This window comes from Rhinolophus hipposideros (assembly GCF_964194185.1).
Source record: "Rhinolophus hipposideros genome assembly, chromosome: 26".
NCBI classification, from domain to species: Eukaryota; Metazoa; Chordata; class Mammalia; order Chiroptera; family Rhinolophidae; genus Rhinolophus; species Rhinolophus hipposideros.
In genome coordinates this window covers 21,977,614-21,990,615 of record NC_138072.1, presented here as the reverse complement: position 1 = coordinate 21,990,615, position 13,002 = coordinate 21,977,614, and positions in this window count along the sequence as shown.

Here is a 13,002-nt window from a genome sequence, read left to right as displayed (position 1 = left end):
TCTGCTATCAGTAAAAGTCAGAAACAACAACAGATTTAGGCCTCTCAGGATTCCAAGGATGGGAATTATATATCAGATTCTGATATCAAAATAACTATGTAAGACATGGTTAAAGTCTGATCAAATTAAATGAAGACCAAATTTTTTTAAATGAGCAAACAAAGGACTGTCAAAGTCTGTAAAAAAGAACAACAACAACAACAACAACAAAATAACATTTAAAAATGAAAAATATAATCAGGGATATTTCAAACTCATCCCATGGAAGACAATACTGAAGAAATTACCCCAATTTCAGTACAGAAACTAGAAGATGAAGAATATGAAAAAGAGGTAAGAGACATGAAATCTAGAATGAGGAGGCTCAACAGACACTGAATCCCAAGAGGAGAGAAAAGAGAAAATGAAAAAAAGGAAATATTCAAGTAGCTGATGGGCAAGAATTTCCTAGACAGGATAAAGAACACATACCCACAAATTTAAGAACCCCAGTGAATCTCACATGATGAATAAAAAAAAATCCACACATAGACACTTTGGAGTGAAATTGCAATATAGACAGTTAAATAAAAAGCTTAAAAGCAACCATAGAGAAAAAGCAGATCACTTCTGAAGGAATGACAACTATACTGCAGATTTCTCAAAGCAACAGTGTAAGCGAGAAGACAATGGAATAAATGACCTCAAAGCCTGAGAGAAATTCTGTGTCAACCTACAATTATGCACCATCAAATCTATCTTTCAAAAATGAGGGCAAAATTAAGCCATTTTCATGTTGCCTAAAGCCAAAAAGTTTATCTTTTTATGGATACTAAAAGAACTAATAGATGATACACTTTTAAAGGAAGAAAAACACCCCCCAAAATGAAAGTCAGAGATGCAAGAATGGATGTTGAGTAAAGAAATCAGTAAATATAAATTAATATAAACACACACTATCTGTATTAAAAAATATTAATGCCTAATGAGGAGTTTAAAAAGAATAAATAACAAGTAAATTGGGAAGGGGTAACCAGGTAAAGCTGTATTTCTTGATCAATGTAATGATTACATGAGAGATATTACTTTGTGAAAATCAAGGTATACATTTATATTTTCTGCACTTGTTTGGATGTATGTTATACTTCAGTAAACATACAAATAAATGTATGTATATATGCATATATTTACATATCTATTTTCTTATATATACCTTTTTTGAAGAAAAAAAGAAAAATAACACCTGCATCTGGCCAGTTTAAAAGCAAGTTCTACCAAACTTGAAAGCAATTGATCACACCAAACTTATAAAACCTCTTCTGAAGAATAAAAACAGAAGTGGTCTCCAATTCAGTGTGAGAAAGGAACATGAAAGGCCAGTCTCACTCATGAGTAAGATGTCAAAAAGTCTCAAACCAAATATTAGCAAACTAAATCCTACAGCATATAAAAAAGAGGACACAGTTGCGTTTATTCCAGGGACATGAGTGGAATAACGTTAAACAATCAATGTGATATATTAACAGACTGGAGGAGAAAACCCATATAATCATCAACAGATATGGAAAAAAATTAAAACTCAGTAGCTATTCATGATGAAGGGGAAAAACTCTTATAAAGTAAGACTAGAAGGGAACATCCTTTATTCAATAAAGTTTACATGCCAGAAATACAACAAACATTATACTTAATGGAAAACCTCTAAGCTCCCTTTGAGATAGTACAAGATAAGTGATTCCCATCATCACTGCTACTGTTGAACATAGTATTTTGAGGTCCTGACCAGTACTCAAAGGAAAGAGATGATGGATGTATAATTAAATAAAAGATGGTCTGAAAGAATAAAAAGGAAAGATATCCCATGATTTGGGATGAAATACTTTTACATTATAAAAATATCAATTATCTCCAATGAATCTCTAAATCTAGTGCCACCACAGTTGGATTTTTCTTGAGAAACTCGACAAACTTGTTCTAAATTTTCCATACATAAATAGCGGTCCTTAAATAATTAAGTCAATCTTTAAAAAGAAAAAAGGGACATCTTGCCTTCCAGATATTGACAGACTTCAAAGCCATTAAAAAAGTTGTAAACAGTGACAGTGGCCAAAGAACAGATCATAGCCCAATGGAACAGAAGGGAAAGCTTTGAGATAAATTGACATCTCGAGCAGCCTTTCCACTTTCCTCTCTGCATGAGACGTTTTATGGGGAAGGTTTAGATGGTCCAGGACAAATGCCTTTCCAGGCTAACTGTACTGAACCCCTGAATTTACATCTTTTTGTTTCTTTAAAAATTATTTTTGTAGCAAGTATAATTGATTTACCACATTATATTAGTTTCAAAAGTACAGCATAAAGAGTCAATTTTTGTATACATTGTGAAATGATCACCACAATAAGTCTAGTTAAAATCTATCTCTTGAATTACATCTTATCTAAGCTTCTTGAAGGAATGGTCAACTAAAACTAGAGTGAAACCTGGTGATAAAGATGGATGGTGAAGACACTGTTAGCACCCTGCTAAACATGCCTTTTTCTGTTAAAATGGCTATTTTCCACCATGGAGCTACATAGGTAATTTATTACAAGAGAACAAATATTCAAAAGTAAATATTCTGATGAAATTAATAGCTCTACTGTAGTTGCCATTTTTATACGATTATAAAATCTTATAAAAGATTACTGTTCACCGAATGTTCTTTTGTAAGAGCATTTAAGTCAATCTTTCCTTTTGTTTTTTTTTTTTTAACTTTTGACGACTTTTAATGGGTCATTTATCCCCTCTCTTCCCCAAGGATATTTTTCCTTGTTCTCCTTTTACATGTAATCTCACTGCAAGGTACTTGCTGTGTCAAAATGTAGAACTGGTGCACACCTCTCTTCCCCTCCCTCTGACCCATGGAAGGAAGGAATTTCTTTCTTTTCTTTTTTTCTGTTATTCTATTCTGGAATGTCTTACAAAGGTTTCATTCTTCATTCAGGGTTCAAGTACAGAGCAATGGCCTTTGATTTTCCTTCCTTGAGATCAATCCTAAATCTTTTAAGTGAATAAAGTGAGTGGTTAAGTCAGCTCTGGTATTATTATTTACATGCCCTTTATAAAGCTTGAATCATTGTTAAAAATGACATACGGCATTTGTATGCACCTGGGTAAGATCTGGAGAGAAAACATAGACAAATGAAAGCACTTTGATGTGCTTGCAAGAATGTAAGTACATTTAAAATTTGTGTTTAAATTTGTTAATATAGCTACATTATATATAAAAAAAATCTGTGAAAATACTAGTTAGTGATGGCACTGAAGACCTCCCCACTGGGTAGGGAGAAAGGTAGGATGGGGATGTATGCCACCTACTGGGAGGCAGATACCCCCCCAGCCCAGCCTGTCCGCTTCCAGAGTTCAGGTCTCAGAGGTCTCCGGTAAAATCAGTGTTTTGATCATTCCAAAGGATCAGAAAAACCTTTCTCCAGTAATGCTAGTGAAGGCCAAAAAGTGCCCTCACTTCCTCTTCAGCCAGGCCCTTCCAGAGTAGGTGCACTGGGAGGGTTGGAGTCATTTCTCAGGGTCTCCAGACCCCCCAGTAGAGCAGATTTGTCATAAGGAGTAGGCAAAGGGGAGCCCGGGACCTGGGCATAGAGGGAAGGAGCCCAGAAAGAGACTTCCGCATACTGCCCTAGGGGATTTTCTCCCCTCCACATCCAAAAGGAGGTGCAGCATTGAGTCCCAGATTCACCTGTACACGGAGTCGGACTATCCACTGAAGCCCTATTTGCCGCTCATGCCTCATGGACTTGGGACCCTGAGAGAGCCTGTTCCAGGAGAAGCCTCTTCCAGAACTGGTGAAACCAAGCCAGTAGGACTGCCCAGGGCTTCTGCTGCTTTGAGCCGACATGGGGCAGGGATAAAAAAGGTCTAGAAGTCCCTTTCTTTCAATATCAGCCCAATAGAATGGTCCCTTCGAATTGTGTCTATAGGAAACGGCTGACATGTAACTGTGCAGTTGAAAGTGTCCCACCGGGCTCAGAGCCAATAATGTCACTAACAGTGGCATTTGAGCACTCACTATGTGCCAGACTTTATATGCTTTCCACGGGGCACGTCTGTGGCAAGGGCTGTTCTTTCTCCTGTTTTCGAAAGGAGGAAATCGAAGCTCAGAAATTGTCCATAAGTCCCCAAAGTCATAGAAGGAACAAGAAGTGACACAGGACTTGGCTCTTGCAATCTGATTCCAGGGCCATTGTCCTAACCACACTCACACGTGTTCCAGGAGTCTAATTATAATTATGCCACAACTCACTGTGTGACCTTGTGCAGTCATTCATCTGAAAGGCCTTGCTTTCCTTATCTGCTGTTAAGCTGCTTGTGAGTTCAGATTTTTTTGACTGTTATGTGAGCTCTCGTTATTTAGAAGGGTTTGGCAGATAGAGACTTTCTGAGTGAACTTTTTGGTGTACATTAATTTTGCAAGGCCATTTAGTATTTTTTTAAAACTTTTATTTATTTAAGTGTGTTTTTCCAGGACTCATCAGCTCCAAGTCAAGTGGTTGTTTCAATCTAGTTGTAGAGGGCACAGCTCACAGTGGCCCACGTGGGGATCGAACCGGCAACCTTGTTGTAAAGAGCACCGCGCTATAACTAAGCCATTTAGGATTGATCTCTGTGCTTCACTGCCTAGTTTACCACTCCAACTGAACTGATCTACTCCATTCACCCCCAAACAAGCACCAGTGATAAGCTTTTTGTTTTCTTCACTTTGGGACAAACCTTTTTATTTGGAGTGCACTGTTTCTCAGGAGCCTTTTTCTCCTCTGACCTCTGGGTTATAGGACTCACATCAGCTCTGCCTTGTGAATCTTCCCTTATGGACTTGAACCTGTTTTCCTCTTTGAAGAACTCAGATTTAATCGTTTAGAAGATTACTTGCATCAAGTACCAATATTGACTCCTATAATATACTGAATTCCAATGTAATTAGGATTTGTAGCAAAACCTGCTTATGTACAAGTCACTTATATTAAGCAATCAGGCAAAACCACATTATTATAAGAAAATATTTTGGGGTGGGGTAAATAGACCAGAATGTGGTATCTGGAATTGGAGATACTGCAGTTAAAATCCCAGTACTTATTTTTTTTCTAAATAGTGTCAATTAGACAAGCAAATTAGCTTTTTGAAGCCCCAGTTTCTTATATTTCCAAAAAAACATATTTCTTATAATAGCAAACAACTGTATGGCACACTAACTATTAACTTGCTTAATCCTCACCACAACCTCATAGATAAATATTTTATTATTCCCATTTTACAGGTGGGTTAAGCTGAGACAGTTACTAAGTAAGTGGTGGAGACCGAGTTTGAACTGGGCAGGCAGCTCCAGGAACACTGGCTCCAGAGTGTGTATAACACAAGCTCCCAGCTCCTGGGCCTGACTTGCACACACCAAGCTGCCAATTATCTGTCACTGCAGAAGCCAAGTACTGCTCATTGTACAGGAGGAAAGTGAAGGAAGGTAAATATCTAATAACTTTCATGCTCTTCGATCCCTGGCAGAAGTCCCAGCAGCAACCCCAGGATTTTATTCACCTCCAGAGATGGACTTGTGATTCTGGGAAAGGGGGGGAGGGCCCTCTGCCTATTCTAAAAATGTGGAGAGCTGAGTGTTGCCTTTGAACTCCACATTCAGGAGGGAGCTGGCCTAGTCCACAGAGACAGTCGCTGTGCAAAGCGTAATTCTGGTGAGTCCACAGGAACAGACAGAGAACTGGTGCTGTGAGCTTTGTGTTCAGCTGAGAAGAGGCCAGCTTTTCTTCTCCAAGTGCTTCAGCTTTGAGAAAGGTTCTATTGTGAGGGTTTCAAACTGTTGGTCCGTGGCCTCACACAATCACAGAACTAACCTGTTTGGCTTCCAAACCGTTGACCTACAGATTTTTTAAAAATGTAATTAGTTGTCGACATTTAGCAATAAGAGGAGTTCAGCAAATTGCTGACCTACTGAAAAGTTCGAAGGTCTGACAACAGTCCCACATGTCAACCGTCAGCAGGAGATCAGCAGATGCTGATGTCATTGGAACAGGCATATACACCACGTCCCTACAGCCTCCATTGTACCTCCCTAGCAGCCCATTTCACTAATGTCCATGCCTCCCGGACTCTCAATAACAGCTGAAGCAGCCACCCCTATTCTAGCCTCTTCAGGCTTTTCCCTGACATCAGCCCATTTGACCAGATGCCTAGTACCTTTCTTGTTGAAGGCTGCCCTCTTCAATTGATTAGGGACTATTTCCAGGTTAAAAAGTAACTTAGCCTTGCTAAAAGGCAAGCATCTCCCTAGAAGCCATTAAGGGAATTGTGTTAATAATAAAGATTTCAGGCATCCAGAAAATCCATTTTATCAAATGGTCTTTTGGCAGGGCTTGCTTGATAATGAATCATCTCCAAAACATAAAATACGTACATTTTAAGGACTGTGGTTTTTTTAAGTTTTCATTTCACAAATGAACCTTTTCAAAAAATGAATGAGTCAAAATATAGAATTACATAGCTAATATGCTCCAAATGTCATGCCTGCAGAAAATTGTAATGATGATCAGCCTCGTAGCTAACTTATTAAGGGACCATTTCTTGAAAACTCTTGAAATCATATGTACATAAGTGACTAAGACAGAATCTCTCATCGAGAGAATCCTCTTCATGAGAAAAATTTCAAACCTCTACACTTGGATTTTTTATGGTTTAATACTTTCTAAGAGACTATCCTACTCTGGATTACTTTTAGACACACATTACATCTCATTATTCTTGATAATAGCTAAACCATGCTAAGTTGAGATCCCTGGAAAATCTAGAAGTAGAATCCCACATATAATGAAAGTCCATTCAGATATAAGTAGATATGAACTAACTTAGCAGTATCATCAAGTCCGTAGTTAGGAATATTTCTTCTCCCATAATTAATCAGTAATTATAGATTTATGTCATATTTAGCATCTCTTAGAACACATAGTGCACAGCATAAGAAGTATTATAATTTATCATTCCTCCAGTAAGAGAAGGAAAGCATTGACGACAAGAAAGAACAGAAGTGTGCACGGCAGTTTGAAGTCTTATCTTTGCTACCTTAGTCCTTGTACCAAATTTAACACAATTAAAACTATTTTCTGTGCTTTTATATATTTATAAAGCAACTCATGGTCTTTGTTTACCTTTAATTTGCACAAAATACTTTAACCATAGTACATCATAAAGAAAGAGGGCAGTCATCTACTCATATTTTATTGGACATACAAAGCTCTCTGCCAAACATCACTAGGCTTTGAGAGTCTCTGAACTCACAGCTGTTGGAGACACAATGGCACCAGCAAAAGGAGACACACACCACGCTGCCTCTCTTATCTTGGTGTCATTTCAAGTCGTAATATCACATGTCTGCAAAGATACAATATCCATTGATGACAAAAACTGTCCATAAATAGTGAAAAGCTGAAAGCTTTTCCTCTAAGATCAAGAAGAAGACAAGGAGGCCCATTTTCACCACTTCTGTTCAACATTGTATTGGAAGTCCTAGCCAGAGACTCATATAAGAAAAAGAGATAAAAGCCATCCAAATCGGAAAGAGCAAAACTGTCACTATTTGCAGATGACATGATACTATAGAGAAAGAACCCTAAAGACTCTACCAAAAACTATTAGAACTAATAAGTGAATACAGTAAACTTGCAGGATACAAAAAATATACAGAAATCGTGGTGTTTCTATATATGCATAACAAACCATAAGAAAGAGAAATTAATAAAACAATCCCATTTACAATTGCATTAAATAAAACACCTAGGAATAAATGAACCAAGTAGGTAAAAGACTTATACTTTGAAAACTATGCCATTGGTGAAAGAACTTGGAGAAGATACAAATAAATGGAAGTCTATCCTGTGTTCATGGATAGGAAGAATTAATAAAATTAAAACGTCCATACTACCCAAAGCATCTACATATTCCATGCAATCCCTATCAAAATTCCAATGGCATTTTTCACAGAACTAGAACAAATAATCCTAAAATGTATATGGAACCACAAAAGACCATAAATAGCCAAAGCAATTGTGAGAAAGAAGAACAAAGCTGAAGATATTGTGCTCCCTAATTTCAAACTATATTACAAGGCTATAGTAATAAAAACAGCATGGTACTGCCATAAAAACAGATACATGTGAGAAAAACTCGTAGATCAATGGAATAGAGAATAGAGAGCCCAGAAATAAACCCATGCCTATATGGTCATTTAATCTATGACAAAGGAGGCAAGAATATACAATGGAGTACAGCTAGGCTCTTCAAAAAGTGGTGTTGGGGGTGGGCGATTGGCTCAGTTGATTAGAGTGCAGTGCTCATAACACCAAGGTCGCCGGTTCAATTCTGACATGGGCCAGTGAGCTCTGCCCTCTACAACTAGATTGAAAAAAAAGCAACGACTTGACTTGGAGCTGATGGGTCCTGGAAAAACACACTGTTCCCCAGTGGTCCCCAATTAAAAAAAGAAAACAAACAAAAAACTGGTGTTGGCAAAGCTAGAGCTACATGCAAAAAACTGAAGCTGAACCACTTTCTTATACCACATATAAAAATAAACTCAAAATAAATTTAAAAATTAAATGTAAGACCTCAAAGCATAAAACTCTTAGAAGAAAACATAGACAGTAAACTGAAATCAGTCTTAGCAATATATATATATATATACCTATATATAGATATAGATATAGATATATAGATATGTCTCCTCAGGCAAGGGTAACAAAAGCAAAAATAAATACTTGTAAATGGGACTACATTAAACTGAAACGCTTTTGCAGAGTGAGGGAAACCATCAACAAAACAAAAAGATAATCTACACAATGGCACCAGCAAAAGGAGACACACACCGTGTTGCCTCTCTTATCTTGGTTTCATTTCAATTCGTAATATCACATGTCTGCAAAGATACAAGATAATCTATGAATGGGAGAACATATTTGCAAATGATATATCTGATAAAGGATTAATATCCAAAATATATAAAGAATGCATATAACTTAACACACAAAAAAACCCCCCAAATGATCCGATTAAAAAATGGGCAGAGGATCTGAAGAGACATTTCTCCCAAGAGGACATACACATAACCAACAGACAAATGAAAATATGCTCATGACACTGATGATCAGGGAAATGCAAGTCCAAACCACAATGAGATGTCACCTCACACCTGTCAGAATGGCCACCATCAATAAATCAACAAACAACAAGTGTTGCCAAGGATGTGGAGAAAAAGGAATTCTTGTGCACTGTTGGTGGGATTGTAAATAGGTGCAGCCACTGTGGGAAACAGTATGGAGGTTCCTTAAAAAACTAAAAGTAGAACCTGTATGACCTGTAATTCCACTTCTGGGTATTTATCATAAGAAAATAAATACACTAATTTGAAATTTTACATTCATCCCTGTGTTTATTGCATCATTATTTACAACAGCCAAGATATGGAAGCTACCTATATGTTCATTAATAGATGAATGGATAAAGAAAAGGTGGCACATATATACTATGGAACATTATTTAGCCATAAAAAAGAATAAAATTATCCATTTGCAACAACAAAGATGGCCCTAGAATAAGTGGGCCATAGGTGAAATAAGTCAGACAGAGAAAGACAAACTCCATATGATTTCACTTATATGTGGAATCTCAAAACAAAACAAGCAAGAAAACAGAAATAGACTCATCAATACAGAGAACAAACTGATGTCTGACAGAAGGGGTTGGGAAGATGGGTGAAAAAGGTGAAGGGGATTAAAGTACAAACTTCCAGTTGTAAAATAAATAAGTCACGAGGATATAATGTGCAGCATGGGTAAAATAGTCAATAATAACCTAATCACTTTGCATGGTGATAGATGGTTACTAGACTCATCATGCTGATCCCATTGTAAGGTATACAAACGTCAAATCACTATGTTACACACCTGATAATACAATATTATGTGTCAACTATACTTCAATAATTTTTTTTAAATTTGTAGACACTGCCAAATTGTGTGAGAACCACTGCTTGACCATGCCAAAGGATTTCTTCCCTATTTATATAATTTCCCATGGGCACCATTGGGTCCAAGCTTGCAATAGCTAACCTAGGACACTTCCAATGTAACCAGCTTTTAGGGTTAGCACACTGAATGCAGACTGCAGTGATAATATTCATAGTTACCCATTTATCCGGATTCAAAATGATGATCCCCTTGGCCAAGCACCTTCAAAATTCCAGTCCCACGAATAGTCCCCCAAATTTTGAGAAAGAAAGTGGTGAATCCTTACAGTTCCTTTTCCCTATTCTCATTCTGCAATTCTGCTGACCAAGCCAACGCTATATTAAGGTTGGAACTAGATTCCATGGCAAACAACAATGACTAACGTTGCTGCACTGTTTGGAGTACTAACACACGCCAGGCACTGTTCTTTTCATTTTACAAGTATTAACTTATTTAATCTTCCCAACAACCCCATGAGGTTAGTACCGACATACCAAGAAATTAAGCAAGTTGCCCCAAATCACCTTGCAAATTAGTGGGAATATGTGAGCCGGCCTGATGTGCTTTTTCTAGTAAAAAAGGCAACTCTTTGGCTAATAGAGAGGGGTTGTGGTGACAGGGAAGTGTTCCCTTTCCTCCGTTGTGTACAGGCAGACATTCGGGTAATGCTTTCCTGAATCCTTCAATTGGATTACCTTATTTCTGGAGCCCTATACACTCTTTGTTCTGATCCTGACAAATGAAACTGTGGTTCAGGTCTGAGACTGCAAACCTCAAATGAAATTTTTAATAAAATTTTTTGAAGTAAAAATGGTCATTGACTCAGGTACTGTTAGAAGATAAAATTCTGAGCAGTGCTGCAATTTAAAGGATTGTTAAGTATATAAAAGCTGGGAATTTTCAAGACTTGGTGATAAGATTCTAAATCCTAATGCACATTGGGGCAAAGCACGAGGGATGGGAGAGCGGTCAGCTAGGACAGGAAGAGACTGAGGGTGAGTGAAGTCCTGGTGTAGGCTGATTGCACTATGGCCATGGCAACTGTCTGCAGCTCTCGATGGGGCCAAGAGATCAACCACATACACTTTACCTTTTCAAAGGGCTACTGCGAAAATACGCACAGATCGATATGTTTGATATATATATTCAAATCTAATTTCCAACCTCATAAAGTATCCTCCAATTCACTGCAGATCCTATCTCTCGAAATATCTCCTTTTCTCCCCCTTCAACATTTGCTGTTCCCCTCCCTCCACCTTACCCTGGTCCTTTAACTCCTCTAGTCCCTCAAAGCCCGCCTCAAATGCCACCTGTACCCTGAGGTGTCACCAACCTCACAACCACAGGCCAAGCAATGTCTCTGTCTCTGCTTTGCAGTCCGGTGGTAACTGCAGTGTACAGCATTCCTTCAGCGCTCACCCGCACTGCTCTGTGTTATGAGTGGCCTTTTATGTGGGTGTTTGTATCACAGCCCATCCAAACTGTGACATCCTTGAACAGAGGATTCCTCACTCATGTAACAGTTCTCTGATTATTTATTCCACTACCCACACACAGTAGCCGATAAATATTTGTTGACTGAATCATTGATATGGTTGGAATTTTCCATCAGATCCCAAAGAATATCCCAACCGACCATCCTAGAACCGGTGCCCCTTCTGGAAAGAGAAAATCTGTAAACACTAAATACTTCCATTTTGTTCTTATTAAATTTAAAGCCATAGGGAAAACAAAATCAGTATAATATTTCCTAGAAAGGATAAGGTCAGTGATGCAAGCCCTTTTGAGAAAGCTACACTGAACTTCCCATTATCCTTGGACAGAGAAAAAGGAGAAGGCTGAAAATTGTGTACTTATCAGTTACCATCACAACACAAAGAGCATTTGCGAGTGGAGTGAAAGGCTGAACATATTCTGATTTTTAGCATTCTGGAGCTGAGTTCCTGGCTAATGTTTTTCTATGAAGGACAAAACATTCTCCTGTAATAACCTATGCCTAAGTGTACATTTTTTACCCTCTCCTAGGAAAAGTAACCCTTAACCTTGAGTCTAGAGTTTCACATTTGTTTTAAGATACTGTATTTATTATGTATTTATTATTTTTAAAATCATCTGCCATAGATATTTAATTAATTCACCCACGCTTTAATGTATACATCGTCACTATGAGGATTAGTTTGCCACCTATGACCTTATGCCCTTGTTCTAGAACTTTACCAGTATATATGTCACATAAATTCACTTTCTAGGCAGAAAGCACTCAGACACTTTGTCTTGACATTCTTTCTCAGGCCTCTTTCAGAAAAATACATTTTATGATTTTTAACAGACTTCTTGCAGTAAAACATGAATCTTGTTTCTCTGATATCCTGAAATTTTCTTTTCGATGGCTTAAACATAGCATTTCTTGAAAAGGTAGTAAGATGGAAAGTGATCTTTCATTAACAAAAGATATTACAGATTCTTCCCAAAAGGTCATCAGAGTCAAAATGTTTAAACGATCATCCTACACTTTGGTACCAATGCACGGAATCCTGTCAGCTCCAGGTTTTCTCTGAAGCACTATTTTAAAAGGTTGATGATGTTTTTCATAAGAAAGGTTTCAGAGCTCCTTGTAAGATTACTATAGTGATAAGTAATGGTGTGAATTAAATTGCACTGTTTGCATTTCCATGACCCTAGCAAATGTACTGCCATTCTACCATGACTGTTCTGGTTGATTTGTCATTTTTAATGAATGAGGAAACAGTTGAACATTTCTATGTCAGCCTAAGGTGTTGTGATGAAAATGTAATAATGTATTTTGTATTTTTAATAGCAAGATAAACTTGTATTAATGAGCCAGCTGGATACTGGTGCTTATAACACTATCAAGGGAGATACTAGTGATTCATTTCTTAAATTTATATCTGTGACTTCTATGAATGACCTTTTGCTTGATGGTAGGTTTTCTGGCCTTTTCTG